This window comes from Peromyscus leucopus, chromosome 3, assembly GCF_004664715.2.
Source record: "Peromyscus leucopus breed LL Stock chromosome 3, UCI_PerLeu_2.1, whole genome shotgun sequence".
NCBI lineage: Eukaryota > Metazoa > Chordata > Mammalia > Rodentia > Cricetidae > Peromyscus > Peromyscus leucopus.
In genome coordinates this window covers 132,773,028-132,789,716 of record NC_051065.1, presented here as the reverse complement: position 1 = coordinate 132,789,716, position 16,689 = coordinate 132,773,028, and the positions used below count along the sequence as shown (strand labels likewise).

General features: G+C 45.7%; 1 pseudogene; it reads right to left on the bottom strand.

Annotated features, from left to right (window-relative positions):
• Positions 1–11,435: 11,435 nt before the first annotated feature.
• Positions 11,436–12,272, bottom strand: LOC114695069 (annotated as a pseudogene).
• Positions 12,273–16,689: the final 4,417 nt, after the last annotated feature.

Here is a 16,689-nt window from a genome sequence, read left to right as displayed (position 1 = left end):
TATACACACACAGCACACACACACACACACACACACACACACACACACTATAATTTTAAAATTGAAGAAAAAAAAGACTCACCTGGAGAAGAGGTTCAGTGGTTAAGAATCCTTGCTGCTCTTTCAGGCTGGAGTTTGTTTCTGAATAAGAACTCCTTGCTATTTTCCCGGTGAGCAGTTTCCCCCACGGCTCCCGAATTCTCTCCTCTAGGACCACACTGGTTGCAGTTCCACCTTCCTCGTGTAGTTTTGCGTGATCTGAGTGATAGTGTTGACATGATGGAAGGAGACACTCAGGGTTTACCGCCTACAAGAACCAAGGGCTGGTCCTCTGCAGGTGACAGTACTTGCTGCAGAGCCTGGTGACCTCAGTGTGACCCCTGGAGCCCACACAGAAAAGCTGGATGCATTGATGCATGTCTGCAATCTTAGCATTCCTATCACATGAGCTGGGAGACAGAGACAGGTGCCCAGAAGCCTGCTGGCCTGCTAGCTGATGTACCCGGAGTGGGAGGGACAAGAGTCCCTGGATTAAAAACGAAGCAGGAGTGACCTGACTCCTGAAAGCTGTTTTTTGACCTTTATACATGCACTGTGGCATGCTCCTGCTCCCTGTCGCTGTCCCCCACCCTCCCTCTCACACCCCTCCCCCACACTCTCACAAATAATAAACACAACAACAACAACAAAAACAACAACACGAAACAGTGGAAGTTAATAGGAGCCCACATGGGACCAGATGATACATTTTGCAGATGGGCTGGAAACTTGCTTTGAAAAAGAGAGAACACAAATCCCGTCATGATTTCAGTATGTCTCATAATAAAACATATTGAGAACAGGTTATTACGTAGTTCTCTGCTTCATTTACTGATAATGAGACCCAGAAGGCATATAGTTTATTGATTTGCATTTTTTAGGTTCATTTAAGTAACTAAATGAAAATAGTTTTTTGTTTATTTGTTTGTTTGTTTTTGTTTTTTGAGACAGGGTTTCTCTGTGTAGCTTTGTGCCTTTCCCGGAACTCACTCTGTAGCCCAGGTGGGCTTCGAACTCCCAGAGATCCACCTGCCTCTGCCTCCCAAGTGCTGGGATTAAAGGCGTGTGCCACCACCGTCTGGCTGTATTTTTGTTTTTGAGGCAGGATTTCATGCAGCCTGACTTTCTTCAAACTCTCTGTGTAGCTGAGGATGACTTTCCTGCTTCCATATCCAGGGTGCTGGAAATGCAGAAGCACACCCCCACACTGGGTTTGTGTTGTTATGGGGATCAAACCCAGGGCTCAATGCATGTTAGATAAAGGACTCTGCCACATGAGCTGAGACCCCAGCTCTGAAAATCGTTTTTTAGAGCATTTCCATATTTCATTTCTGGTATATTTTAATACCATTGAGATGTTTTAAGTTTTAGGTGCATATGTGATGATACTATTGATCTCTCAGAACAATGTAAGCTGGTGTCTGGGGTTGGCTCTGCCAGCTACTACCAGTGCTGGGGGCCTGCAACTCGTCTCTAAGAACATCATGGCTGTCTCTAGTCTTCATAGTACAAACTTGCAAACTAAGTTTCCAGGGGAATCCAAGTCGCTGGACTGCTTTCCTCAGACAGGAGACACTTTCCCCCCCAAGTCATTCAGCTTTTTCAAATGTGTCAATCACAAAGTCTCATGATGGAGTTTTTGGGAGAAGACTTCATTTGGTGCTGATTTTGTCGGTTTCCTCCATCACTATGTTCGTTAACAGAGGCTTGTGTTACCACTGATTGCATGGGCTACATGTTTTCTCCATCATTGACTATCTGAAGAGATTTTCTCTGAGGAAATACTGCTCCATCTGGGGAATGTTCATCAGCTAGATAGTGGTACTGCTTGAATGTGAAATATTCCCCCCAGAGGCTGGTGTCTTTGAACACCTGGCCTCTAGAAAGTGGCACTGTTTAGGAAGGTTGTGGAACCTTTAGGAGGTGAAGCCTTGCTAGAGGAAGTGGTTCATTGGGGCGGGCCTTGTGTTTGATATCCTGGTCCTACTTCCTGTCTGCTCTTTACTTCCTGGCTGTGGAAGTCATGTAAGCGGCTGCCATGGGTGTCTGCTGCCATGCTTGCCCTGCCATGACGCACTGTAGCCCTCCCATCCTAAGGCAGAACAAAGCCAGGAGAACAGTCATTGTCACTCTAGTGAGAAATTTTACCCTCGTTTGTCTGCTCCGGTGTCTTAGGACCGTTAGCAGTTCTGTTTCTTCAGGCACTGTATTTCTCGAATTACTTGAATGATCCCCCTAGATTGTCCTTAGAAAGTCCCGGACAAGTGATGGCCTCTGCTTATTTTACTTATTTATCCCTCAGTCTCGAGACCAAGAGATCTCAGTATCTGCCGCAACGTGTGGTCTTGGATTTAGAAGGGAAGCACGCCAGGACTTTGGATGAGAGCTCCTCAGAAATTGCAGCCGACCTTTATGAATATTGGAGACAGCGTTTCACTACCTGGTGATGATGCAGCTTTTAACTGTTGGTTAAGACGGATCACTCACCAAACAAGTGACTTCCCACCAGCACAGACATTTTTAACTCATCCCTTGGCTGTTGAACCCTACAGGTCAGTCCATAGGAGCCATCGGAAGTGAGTGGAGAGGCCATGTTTCTGAACAGCTAACTCCAAGTTTCACAGATTACTAGGGAAACATTTAAGTATTAAATATTCTCTGTATGATGGTTATGACAAACACCCCAGGCTGGGGCGCTAGTTCAGTGGGTCCAGGCACTCGCCACCAAGCATGACAACCTGGACTCAGTCCCTGACATCTACAGGGTAGAAGAGAACTGATGGTTACAACCTGTCCTCTGACCTCCACATGAGTGCCTTCCCAATCCCAGTAAATAAATACATTTAAAAAAATTAAAGATGTATCATTTCCTCCTGCTCTTACAGAATTAAGTGAGTCCATGGAAGGTAATATCTCACCCTTTGGGAGTTCCTTCGCCATTTTTGTTGTTAAGACAGGGTCTTATGTAGCCCAGGCTTGCCTTAAATTCACTACATAGCAGAGGATGACCTTCAACTTTTTGATTTTAAGTTGTTCTTAAATTCTTTTGTTGGGTTAGGCTTAAGCTTACTTTGAATGGAGATTCCTTTCCTGGTATTAGTGAGGGTACAGATTCTATTGCATTTCCACATGGTGGTTCACAATTGTCTGTAACTCAAGTTCCAGGGATCTGTGCCCTCTTCCAGCCTGTGCAGGCTCCTCCATGCATGCGGTATACATGAACTCATGAAAGCACATGTACATACATGTTTTAAAAAGGCCTTTAAAAGAAAGAAAATGGGCTGGCAACATGGCTCAGTGACTAAGAACCCTTGTTGCTTTTGCAGAGGACCCAGGTTTGATTCCCAGCACCTATATGGTGGCAAACACAATCATCCATAACTCCAGAGGATCCAACACCACCTTCTGACATCTGGAGGTACCAGGCATGTATGTGGTGTGTGTGTGTGTGTGTGTGTGCGCGCGCGCGCGCGCGCGAATTAATCCAATAAAAAATAAAAGAAGAAGAAACCATGTGATTTTAACCTAGCTTCCTCATACTCCATTTTTGCACATTTCTCCAGCTTTCTGATGTTATGAATTAACCAGTTCTGGTAACTTTTCTTTCTGCTGTATACTTCATGGTTTGGCTTTGCAGTTTCCCCTTGCATGGCGTGGTGGCAAAAAGTCCCTAGTTGTAGGTATAGATGGAGGAGGAGTGGGACATAGGAGACTTGGTCCTGCTTTGGGAAAGCAGAGGCAGGGGGAATCCCTGGAGCTCATTGGCCAGGCAGCCTGGCTGAATTGGTAAGCTTCAGCTTAGAGAGAGACTCTGTCTCAAAAATAAGATGAGGAGCAATGAAGTGAAACATCTAACATGGACCTCTAGCCTCCACATAAAATGGCATATGTGTGCACATCCTCATAAACATATACATATGTGTATATCCCTCACCACACACAAACTCCAAGAGGGAACTCTTGAATCTGGCAAAGAGGGCCTATTGGTTTAAAGGGTCCGGCAGCACCCACGGGCTCTCCACTGTGTGGCCCAGCAGCGCCGACAGCCTCTCCACTGTGTGTCTCAGGGCTCCGCTCTTGCTCAGTTAGTGTCCCAACTGCACTTAACAGACAGACTGTGAAACCAGCCCACATTCCAATTGTGAAAATGCGAGATCCACAGTATCTTGATCCCAGTGAAGCAACCACAAGATGTAAGAGGTGTTTGAAAGGCTGATCACAGCAACGCTTTATTCTGTGATTGTGTCATGTACCAGATGTTTTAAATATTGAACTTGGTGTCTCCTTCCTGTAAATTTTCCTGTGTGGAGCCCAGGCCTTTTGTTCTTGCCAACAGTACATGCTTCGTTCCATGTTCCCAAAGTCATTCATGCACGAAACTCCTGCTCCTTGGAAAATGAAATGCTAAGGGATTCTCCGTTGCTTTCAGACCTAACTGAGAGAGGATGCCTCCCAAATCTTCCCATTTCTTTGAGGGTCTAATGACTGCAAACCCTTAGTATCTGTTACCCTGTGACCCAGTGGTCTGCTTGAACCCCTCTGGTTAGGATAGAGATTACTGTGACCCAGTGGTCTGCTTGAACCCCTCTGGTTAGGATAGAGAGTACTGTGACCCAGTGGTCTGCTTGAACCCCTCTGGTTAGGATAGAGAGTACTGTGACCCAGTGGTCTGCTTGAACCCCTCTGGTTAGGATAGAGAGTACTGTGACCTAGAGGTCTGCCCTAACCCCTCTGGTTAGGATAGAGAGTACTGTGACCTAGAGGTCTGCCCTAACCCCTCTGGTTAGGATAGAGAGTACTGTGACCCAGTGGTCTGCTCTGACCCCTCTGGTCAGGATAGAGGGTACTGTGACCTAGAGATCTGCCCTACCCCCTCTGGTCAGGATAGAGTGCTTTGGTAAGGTATTAGGTAGCTCAAAGAATCTCTGCGATGGCCAGATAATCAGATGTTGGCAGTACAAATACAAACACGTTCCAACTTGGACTGATAATATGGAGAGGAAATCCAGCCAATCCCTCACTCAAGCCCCAATACCATTTCCTTTTACTCTGAAGATAATTTCCAGGGAGATAGTTTTGCAGAGATGTGTAGCCAATGGTTTCCTTAATCCCTTTGGCTCATATTGCCTAGTATATGAGAGTCAGGCGAAGATATTAAAACTGAAGGGTAAATCCTACCCTCACTCTTAATTGGCAAGAAAGCACTGCACTAAATGTTTTATAAACAGTGTTCTGTAAGCAGGCCAGCAATGTATGCACTTACTCTTTCCATTGCCCAGAAAGACGGGCAATTAACTGATTTCACCTTTGGGTGAACTTACACTTTTGATAGTAAGCAAAAAAATTTTTCTTGATGTTTATGGGTGAGTGCTTTTTTCTTTTGAAATTTTTCTTAAGGAAAATTACCCTAGTGCCCGTTGATTCTTTGTCTGTGTTAGCTCTCCGTAGAAAAGGTGGAAACCCGAGGCCTGTTTCATTAAAGGCCAGGCTCCCTGGTAAATGGACAAGAACCAGTCTTCCATACACTTTCAAAATGCAGAGTTTTAAGGAATTTTTAAAAATGCTATAGTAATTGGTGATTTAGCTTAAGTGAGCAGAGCCCTATCATTCTGATCTTGTAGACAAACCCCCTCTGCATGTTCCCCAAAGCTCCCCCCATTCAGATACAGTAGGATGCAGAAGTGAAGAGCTGTCCTAGCCATGTTGTCCCTTCTGGTTGTGTGGTTCAGACCATTGCTCAGACCTTTGCTACTTCTGTGTTTGCTGGTCCGGAAGTTCTTTTTATTCTCCTAGAAGCAGACTACTGTTTTAGAAAACATAGACAGGCAATTCGTCTAAATCTTTTTCTTAGATGCTATGAGTTTCATGTTCTGGGCGGTTCTTTCTCCATCCAGTAGGGGCTTTCAAGAGATGGATTTTGAGCAACCATCTGCATGCCCTTTGGTGATCCTGATTAAACATTCCTGATGGTCAGCTTCCCATGGCCAGTGGATCGGTGTGAGACTTGATGCATGTGACAATAAAGTGAATGAAAGCTGGAGGAGTAGAAGGCTCCGTGAGGTCTGGGCTCACTCAGTGTTGGTGGGAGTGTATTAAAGTTCAAATCTGGTTACTTGTGTGTAAGTGAGGAACACCTTAAAGTGTTTCTGATACCCAAAGGATCCAGCCGAAAGCATCCTGAGACAGCAAGGCCTACTGCAGTGCAGGGAGACCCACTTCTGGCTTGGTACTCAGCCCTGCCCTTCCTAAATGGGCCTTTCAGAAGCGGCGCTTACCATGTACTAGGGAACATTGATTTTCTTGCGTGTTTCTATGTTGCCATGACACGGCTCCCTAGGCCTGTTGAAAACCGTGTTTTTGTTTCAGACATGCACACAGGGTTTGCCCCAAGCCCCACAATCAGTGCAAGGGTTCCATTGGTTTCCCTGACCTTAGAGACTACTACAGAGCTGACTAGAGGTCAGGGTTTGGAAGCAAAACGTTTTGTGTCTTTTTAGAATACACAAGTTGGTGAATGGCAAACAACTGGGAAGTGGCGGTGTGTGTTTCTGTCTCTAAATCTAGTGCTGGAGGAAGCAGCATGAACTTAGTGCCTGGCTGGTGAAGCTGGGGACTCAGAGAAAGGTGGGGAGTGGATTGACAGCTCAACCCAGCGTTCCCAGGCTCTCGTCATCAGCAGAGAAAGGATTCAGAGTAAGGATTTGGGGAGTTTTACTGAAGAGCTTAAGTGTGGACTCGAGAGAGTCGCAGTGGTGGGGGGACTGTGCCCGTGCTGAGGTGAGGGAGAAGATGGCGTGCTAGGAGCAGGTCAGGATTCTCTGGAATAGGGAGTTGTTCTCTTCTGCGGGGTTTTTATGATGTAACAGGAATCTTAAAATGTCTTATTAATAAAAACAAACCCAAGGCCAGTTATTGGGGTGAATGATGGAAGATTAGAGAAGCAGAACAAGCCACAGCTACCTCACCTCGCCAATTCCTCAGCTGATCCTGTTTCCTCAGACTGAAGGCCTCTGAGTCCTCATCCGAATGGATCTCAGCTGAACTGCTGCTCGAAAGCCTGAAAGCTTAACCAGCTAAATGCTTCTAGTTTCTGGTCCTCACGCCTTATATACCTTTCTGCTTTCTGCCATCACTCCCTGGGATTAAAGGCATGAGTCACCATGCCTGGCTGTTTCCAATGTGGCCTGGAACTGAAAGAGATCCAGAGGGATTTCTGTCTCCAGAAGGCTAGGATTAAAGTCATGAGCGCCACCATTTTCTAGCCTCTGTATCCAGTGGCTGTTCTGTCTCTGACCCCAGATAAGTTTATTAGGGTATACAATATTTTGGGGAACACAATACCACCACATTTGTGATGTGGAATGATATCAGATTCATGATGGGAATACTTCTGTAGGGCTAATGATGTGAAGATGTCATTATTATTAAGCAGAGGACAGTTAGCAGCCATCTTGCTTGGCCATGTTGGTCCCAGCTGCATCTGTGGTTACCTCAGCTTCCAGCTATCTCTATGGTGCCTCCATTTCCCATGTTAGTCTGAGGTGGAATACAAAGGCAGAGAAAATTAAGAAGACATGGGAAGAACCTGCTCAGTTTGGAGTCTCATCAGCTTAGAGAATTCTGATGAGAAAGCTGGGAAAGAGAATCCCTTACTCAATGCTGGTGGGAATGTAAACCAGTGCAGCCATTATGGAAATCATTGAGGACGTTTCTATAACATTAAAGCCAGAACCACCTTGTGACCTTTGATACCACTCCAGGGCATATATACCACTCCTGGGCATATATACTACTCCAGGGCATATATACCACTCCTGGGCATATATACCACTCCTGGGCACATATACCACTCCTGGGCATATATACCCACTTCTGGGTATATATAGCCACTCCTGGGCATATGCCCAAAGGACTCCATGCCAGACTACAGAGATGCTTGCATATCAATGTCCATTGATGCTCTGGTCACAATGGCTAGAAAATGGAACCAGTTAGATATCTGCCAGCTCATGAAAGGGTCATGAAAATGTATATACAATGGGATTTTAATGCACTTTTTTTTTTTTTTTTTTTTTTTTTTTGGTTTTTCGAGACAGGGTTTCTCTGTGTAGCTTTGCACTTTTCATGGAACTCACTTGGTAGCCCAGGCTGGCCTCGAACTCACACAAATCTGACTGGCTCTGCCTCCTGAGTGCTGGGATTAAAGGCGTGCGCCACCAACGCCTGGCCACAATGGGATTTTATTCAGCTGTAAAGAAAGAAGAAATTGGGGCTGGAGAGATGGCTCAGAGGTTAAGAGCACTGGCTGCTCTTCCAGAGTTCCTGAGTTCAGTTCCCAGCATCCACATGGTGGCTCCTAGCCATCTATAAGGAGATCTGGTGCCCTCTTCTGGCATGCAGGAATACATGCAGGCAGAACACTGTATACATAATAAATAAATCTTTTAAAAAAAGAGAAAGATGAAATTATGAAACATGCAGGAAAATGAATGGATATGGAAAGTGTAAGCAATGTGGCCCGAATTCAGAAAGACGAAAACTGCATGTTCTCGCTCTTTGTAGATCTTAGCTTATGATGTACACATGTGTGAGAGTAGAAAGAAGTGGGAGCAGGGGAGGCAAAAGGACACACGTGACCTGAAGGCGGGCAGGAGACTGAAGGGGGAGGAGTTGTGAGAGGGTATGGGAGCACGCGGGTGGGAGAGATGAGGAGAAAGAGAATCTGCTAAAACATCTTTTTGTTCAAAAATACCACAACGATAGATGATACCTTGTATGCTAATTTAAAAAATTCTAGCATAATTAACAAAACCTTCTGTGAAGATTGTCTACATAGAGATGCTAATCTTTTTATGTAGGGGTGCTTCAGAATGTTAGAATAGCAACAGACCGTGCTAAGGCCCAAGTATGGCCTTCCCCCATTTCCAGATGTGTTCCTACAGTCTTCTGGGAAACTCACCAACATGACATCGACTTTGTTTATACATCTTAGTATTCTTCTGCAACCTATGTGACCCAGAGTTTCCTTTTCCTACATCAGAAGCTACGCTATGACCTCATTTACCCCCCAAACGGGGAGGGCTTAGTAATCCTTTGAGCTATAACCCCAGAAGCCACCCAAATCGTATATGGCTGTTGTAAAGACACTCTTGAGAAGGCCGTGCCCACACATGGGCATGTCTTACCTTTCCCAGGGCACCCCACTTTAACTCTTGTGCTTAAATCTCTGTTAAAATATGCTCTTAGTAGACACCAGCCCTGCTTTGCGCTGACTTTTCCGAAATTCTTACCAGTGTAGAATTTTGTCTTTGGGCTGGAGAGATGGCTCAGTGGTTAATGGCTCTGGCTGCTCTTCCGGAGGACTGGAGTTTGAATCCCAGAATCCACATGGGAGCTCGCAACCATCTGTAATTCCAGTGCCAGGGGATCTGATGCCCTCTTCCGGCCTCCCAGCCACTGCAGCACATGCTGCACACACAGACACAGGAGGATGAAGCACCCATCCTCATAAAATTAACTACATCTTTAGAGAAAGAGAGAGAGAGAGAGAGAGAGAGAGAGAGAGAGAGAGAGAGAGAATGAATTAGCGAAGGCTGCTGCAAACAGTTCTCCAGGCTGTGATAGGTGTGGAACCAAAATAAGACCAAAATGCTCTCACCCCAAAAACTAAAGGCCTAAGACTGCTCCTTTTAGCTACAGGCCATAAGTTACTGGAACAGGCCAGAAGTTACTGAGACCAGTCAGTTCAGATTCCAGAAACCAGGAAGTGTAAAAGTACAGAGTCACAAGGTAGTCAGGAGGTAATGGCTGCCGGACTATGGAATGTCCTCTCCCTGGCCCCCTAGGCAACTGCTTGACCATAGAATGTCCCAACCCTAGTTTCCATAGTGACTGTGTAATCACCAGATGCCCCCATTTGGGGGCAGCCAATGAAAAATGGTGGTGGGCAACTACTTCCTTAGAAGGAAAACTGAATTGTGATTTCTGGAATTCCTAGACACAAGCCAATCAGAATTGTACCCGTACTAGCACCCCCTAAATGATGTAACCTTGTGATTTTTCCCTTTAGAAACTGAGCTTGCAGACAGGTGGGCACTTCCTCCAGCTTCCACTGCGTTGGATCTGTTGGACGAAGTCCCTGCCTAGGCTTGTATTGCATTTGGATATCCACGATTAAACCTTGCTTTTGCATTCCGGCTTGCTCGTCCTTGGTGGTCTCTCTGGGGGTCGTGATCTGGGCACAACAATAGGCAGTGCCATGGAGCTGTGTCTGTGGCTCCTGCTCTGTTCTCTGCAACAAATCTGGCCGCCTGCAGATGGCAGTGCAGACCTCTAGAGCAGTGATACTCAACCTGTGGGTCGAGACCCCCCCTTTCCCCGGAGTTGCCTAAGGCCATCAGAAATCATAGATATTTACACTATGATTCATAACAGTAGCAAAATTACAGCTATGAAGTAGCAGTGAATATGATTTTACGGTTGGGGGGGTCACCACAACATGAGGAACTGTACTAAAGGGTCGCAGCATTAGCAAGGCTGAGAACCCTTGCTCTAGAGAGCTCCCCCCAGTTGAAAAACCAACAGCTGAGAAAATCAGGCGAGACTGTGCTACCAGCTCCAGTATAAGGAAGTGGGAAGCTATGTTGAAGCTGGAAAGAAGGAGTTTCTTACTTCACCTCTCTCCCAGCCCCAAACCCAGCACTCAGTCTTATACCCGAGTGTCTCTTGTTTTCTTAGTAATAAGGAAATTGGGTCTCTGTAATATCAGTAATTGGGAAATGGATGCTAAAGACATGAGTTTCTATAGTCATAGGCCAGCCTGGTTTACATAGTGAGGTGCTGCCTCAAACCAAACAACGCAAAAAGTTACAAGGCTCAGATAAGATCTGACTATTCCAGTCGGGGTGGGTGGGGTGGGTGGGGTGGGTGGGGTGGGTGGGTGGGTGGTGGTGGTTTGGTGGTGGTGGTGTGGTGGTGGTGGTGGCACATGCCTTCAATCCCAGCACTTGGGAGGCTGAGTTAGGCGGATCTCTCTCTGTTCAAGGTCAACAGAGCAAGATCCAGGACCAAAACTACAAGGAGAAACCCTGTCTTGGAAAAACCAAAAAAACCCAAACCAAACCAAACCAAACCAAAACAAAAATCTCACTATTTCATAATTTATTATTATTAATGTGTGTGTGTGTGTGTGTGTGTGTGTGTGTGTGTGTGTGTGTGTGTGTACATGTTGACATTCTTGGAAGCCAGAGGCAGACATCTGTCCCACTCTGTAACTCTATGCCATTTCCTCACTGAACTTGGAGATAGCTTGGGGGTCAGAAGGCCCCACAGTGCTGGGATTATAAGTTAATGTGCAGTTTTTTTTTTAATTTTAAATGATGGAAATAAAAATATACCTAAAAGCAAAGCTTCTGGAAAAACTATTTGTTCTTTGTCCCGGCCGGCCAGCGGAGTCTTCAAGGGGGACCTGGAGGGGGCTGGCGAATGAGAGGGACAAGAGATACAAAGAATGAGAGCAAGACAGGATGTCTGATCAAACTCCAAAATTTTATTTTCCTCTTTAGGCGTATATAGATGGGGGCAAAGTGGGGTCCAAGCAGGGAGTGGACTTCAGTCATGGGTTGTTCGGCCAGCAGGGAATGTTGCTCCGGGGGTTATCTATCTACTCTTGCCTAACTGCCTAATTGCCTAACTGCAGCTGGGTCACCTGATTTCTGAGAAGAGGTTCTGGTATTTGTGAGAAGAGGTTGCTATGGAGACTTAAGCAGGGCCTAGATCTAAGAAAAGAGGAGAGAAGCCCAAATATGGCGGCATGTGAGCCAAAGGCCATTTAGGCTTATGGCTCCCGTCAGTTCTTCCCTGTCTTGTATCGTCCCTCAAACTCGACCTTGGCCTTCCGTCTGGCCTTGTGTTTCAGGGCTGGGTCTCTGAAGACATCTTTGTTGACAACACTTTTGTCTAAGGGTTTATCCACAGAGTACCTTGTGGGCAGGAGGTGACTGTAGTTATAAACTTTCACAAAGGACTTGATCTTTGATCTCTTGGCGATTTTCTTCATGCCCATGGCCGCTGTCACTTTTCGGGGATAGCGGTCAGTTCCCGTCACCAGGGCATGTCTGTAAGGGCGGTCTGAAATGCCATTCATCAGTGTTCTTCACCATGACAGCTTTGTGTCCGGAGTAGCGTCCAGCCAGGACCGGCACCACTGTCCCGGGTTTCATGAACTTGCCCATTTTGACAGTAAGCAGCCAGTACCCAGCAGAAAGGTGGTGCAGGTTTTCATGTGGGTCCTGGGATTCAAATTCAGATCCTCATACTTGCACAGCGAACACTCGTACCCACTGACCCCTTCTAACCCATTTTAGCTTGGCCCTAAGTAAATGATAGAAATGAAACCTATTTTCCATGTTGGATTTCCTCAGCTCTGATTTTTCTCACAATCTCTGTCCTTCATGTGGGTGGCATCATGTCGGGAAGGTGGACTGACTACTCTTGTCCAGCTTAGTCTCTTAATGGCATGCTGTTCACTGAGTGAAGCCACAGCAAGAAAAGCCTGTGCTGGCAAAGTACTGGGATCGAAGGCTTAAGTTTGCCATTGATAATATGTCTGACTTCCACTTTCATCAAGACTGGATTGTTAAGTGATCTTTTGTTTTATTTGGAACCAGTTCACTTTTGCAAATGTGTTTGTTCTCCCAAAGAAAGCAATAACTTAACCCCACATGGGTTCTCTTGTGCAGTGTTGTGCCAGGCCGGTCCCCTTTACACATACGGAGTGTTTCTTTCCTCCCTTGAGTATGGTGCCAGGCTCGTTCACTCTAAAGATGGAGAGACGTGCACACCCCTGTTTTTCTTTGCACCTCTCTCTGTTCTTCTTTTTCCTCTCTCGCCTTTCACCACCCTGCAGAGTCTTTAAGCTGAGACTGGAGCCACACTGCTTAATGTCTTTCTGTGAATGGATCCCTGAGTACATTCTGCAGTGAAATTTCCCAGTGAAATCGAATCCAAGGGCTCTGTAGGTCTGTTTAATCTATAGCTGCTCTTGGCTCCTGCTATCAAAACGAGCATTTTAAAAATTGGTCCAGTAGATGATGTGAGCAGAAGATTGCCATCCAGCTGAGGCTCAGCCAGCCTGAAAAACCATCTCCCTTGCAAAAATAGTTTCCATCTGAGGGACAGGAAGCACTAGGAGCTCTGGGTCACATGTTAATTTTGCGCAAAAAGATTGATCTTCACACCCCATGATTTTATGGAGGCTCAGATTAATTCCATCTCCACGAGATCGACGTGGGTTTCAGGAGAATTTGCATACCTTTTCTGTTTTCCTGCTTTTTATGGATGTATGTGAGAATCGTTGTGGTTTAAATGTTTAATTCTGGGAGAACCAGAGTGATGGAGAGCTGGGGTTGCCTTACGACTGGCCATCTGTTCTCCTGTTTGTCTTCTGGGATGAGCCCCTGAGTCCAAACTTCCTACCTGCCCTCTTTAGCCTCTGATTTAGTGCACAGCAGAAAGAGGTGGACCACATGTGGTGTGTGTGTGTGTGTGTGTGTGTGTGTGTGTGTGTATGGTTAACCCAGGGAGGCTCACTTGCTATTCTATTTATTTAATCTATAAATTAAGCTTTAGATTTATTTTTATTATATTTAATTATGTGTCTCTGTGGAAGTATGTGCTTGCAAGTGCAGGCGCCTGTGCAGGCCAAAGGCATCTGATCCCCTGGGGCTGGAGTTCACAGGAGGCTGTGAACCACCCACTGTGGATGCTGGGAACTGAACTCAGGTCCTCTGTAAGAGCATCAGGCACTCTTAACCATGGAGCCATCTCTCTGGACCCGTAGAACTAATTTAATTTGTGTGTGTGTGTGCGCGCGCGCGCACCTGCAGAGACTAGAGCAGGAAGTTGGGTGTCTTTTTCTCTATTACTCTTTGCTTTATTGCCTTGAAACATGGTCTCTCACAAAGCCATGAGCTCACTATTTGGCTAGGTTGCCTGGACAGCAAGCTCTCGATCTGCCTGTCTTTGTCCCCCAGTGCTGGGATTACAAGCATGTGTAGCCAATCCTGGCTTCTTCCATGGGTGCTGGGGATTCAGACGCAAGTCCTGTGCTTGCACAGGAAGTGCTCTTCTTCACTGGGCATGTCCTCAGCTCTCAGTGCTGTTTTTGAAATGATACCTTTCTACTGAGTTTTAGATCAAATGATCTAAAACTATTTGCGTCCTGTGTGCAAACCACGTGGTAAAGTGTTTGTGAGTAGGGGGAAAGGTGAAATGAAGTTCCCTGTTCCACAGACACAAGACCACAACTAGCCGGGACTCCTTCCACTTAGTTCATGTCTTTAGAATACATTTAAATCTGGGCATGGTGGCGCACACCTTTAATCCCAGCACTCCAGAGTCAGAGGCAGGTGGATCTCTGTGAGCTTGAGGCCAGCCTGATCTACATCAAGAGTTCCAGGATAACCAGGGCTACATAGAGAGGTCCTATCTCAAAACAACAACAACAACAAAAATATTCACAAAATTAAAAAATTACATTTTACTTATAAACTTTATTTATCATGCACACATACTGTGGTGTCTGTGTGGAGGTCAGTGGACAGCTTACAAGACTTAATTCTCCCCTTCCACTCATGTGGATCCCAAGCATCCTTACCTGCTGAGCCATCTCTCTGGCCCTTAGGACTATTTTGTAAGTCAAAGAGGAAGCTGGGAAGAATCTGATTTCTATGTCTCTTACTCACTAGGGCACATGCAGGCTGCGGGCTTCCACTCCAGGCATGTGAGCACCGAGAGGAGACAGCTGCTCAATGCTGTAAAAGAGATGGCTCCTCCATCTGGCTTGCAGTATGGCTGCGGGTTGCTGCAGATCTGGATTGGATGCCAAACTCCTGTAAGTTTTCAAATACGACTGTCTTTTTAGTCCTAAAACACAAACTGCTGCCCTACACACCAGGGAATTAAGCTCATACACAACAGAGAGAAGCAATACCATTCTTATTGAAACTTTTCTCCACTTAATTTCTGAAGATAATTTTTTGTTGTTGTTTAGAAACCTCATGAATCTGGCAACAATAGAAAAAACCCGAGGACTGGTTCAAGTTTAGGATGACATTGGAAAGAAAAATAATAGTGTTTGAATTGAAACTGGCCCAGTAAAGAAGGCCTAACATTTTAACCCTAGCATCCCATGGTTGAGAAAATTATCATTTTTAAATAAAACAATCCAGATTTTTGAGATTTATAGTTTGTAGCAATTCCTATAATTCTGTGTCAGATCTTGTAAAACCTTATATATGTCACATGTCATAGGAATTTACTTTCCATATCCAGATAAAAGCCATGATGTCATTGAATGTGTTGAGTCATTAAAAAAATATCATACGTGGAGGGGATCTCTAGGTAGCTGACATAATGCTGTGCATCCAAATAGAAATTCCTCCACAATCTCCAAAACCAATAAAGACTAGCAAGGAAAGAAACAAAACAAAACAAGCCAGATCCATACAAATGTCATGTGCACATCATTTACTGAGAAGGAGCTTCCTGTTTCAGATAAAGAAGTAGCTGAAAATGAATGCACAGCTTGGACAGAACTTTCTCTGAAGATCCTTTAAGGCCTGGTGTAGAGCTGAACACCAGGAAGAGCCTACGAACACTTCACAGGGGGTGTTGGACCAGAGAGAAAATCACCCCGGAGGAGAAGGCCCAGCAGATGAAGGTGCTTGCTGGGCGAGCTGCAGACCTGAGTTTGGTGGGGAAATCTGACTCCTCACTGCTGTCCTTTGGCCACACACTTGCTGGGGCAAGTACGTGTCCATCCCCCTCACCTCTCCCCCACCTCTCTTCTCTCTCTGTCTCTGTCTGTCTATCTCTCTCTCTCTCTCTCTCTCTCTCTCTCTCTCTCTCTCTCTCTCTCTCTCTCACACACACACACACACACACACACACACATACACACACGCGCACTAAAGTTTTGTTTTTCTTTTTCTTTTTCTTTTTTCTTGTTTTTTGAGACAGGGTTTCTCTGTGTAGCTTTGCGCCTTTCCTGGAACTTGCTTTGGAGACCAGGCTGGCCTCGAACTCACAGAGATCTGCCTGCCTCTGCCTCCTGAGTGCTGGGATTAAAGGCGTGCGCTACCACCGCCCGGCTTGTTTTGTTTTTCAAGACAGGGTTTCTCTGTATGTAGCCCTGGCTGTCTTGGAACTCACTCTGTAGACTAGACTGGCCTCAAACTCATAGAGATCTGTCTGCCTCTGCCTCCAAGTGCTAGGATTAAAGGTGGGTACCACTACCGCCTGGCTAAAGTTGTTTTTTGTTTTGTTTTGTTTTTGTGTTTTGTTTTTCTTAAATCTTAATTGAAACAGAAACTCCACCTAAGTGAAACAAAACAAAACAAAACAAAATGAAAAGCTTGGAAGAAACATGAAAACCAGCAATGGTGGAAGCAAAAATGGAAGTCGCCGTCTCCTGGACGTGCATTTCAGGCTGTTAACCAGCATCTTGAGAGCTTGGCCAGATGCTCAGCAGTCGAGTGAGTACTCTTCTTGCAGAGAACTTGAGTTTGGTTCCCAGTGCCCACATCAGGTGCTTCACAATTGCCTGTAACTCCAGGAACCCAATGCCCTCTTAGGGATTTTATGGTGTCT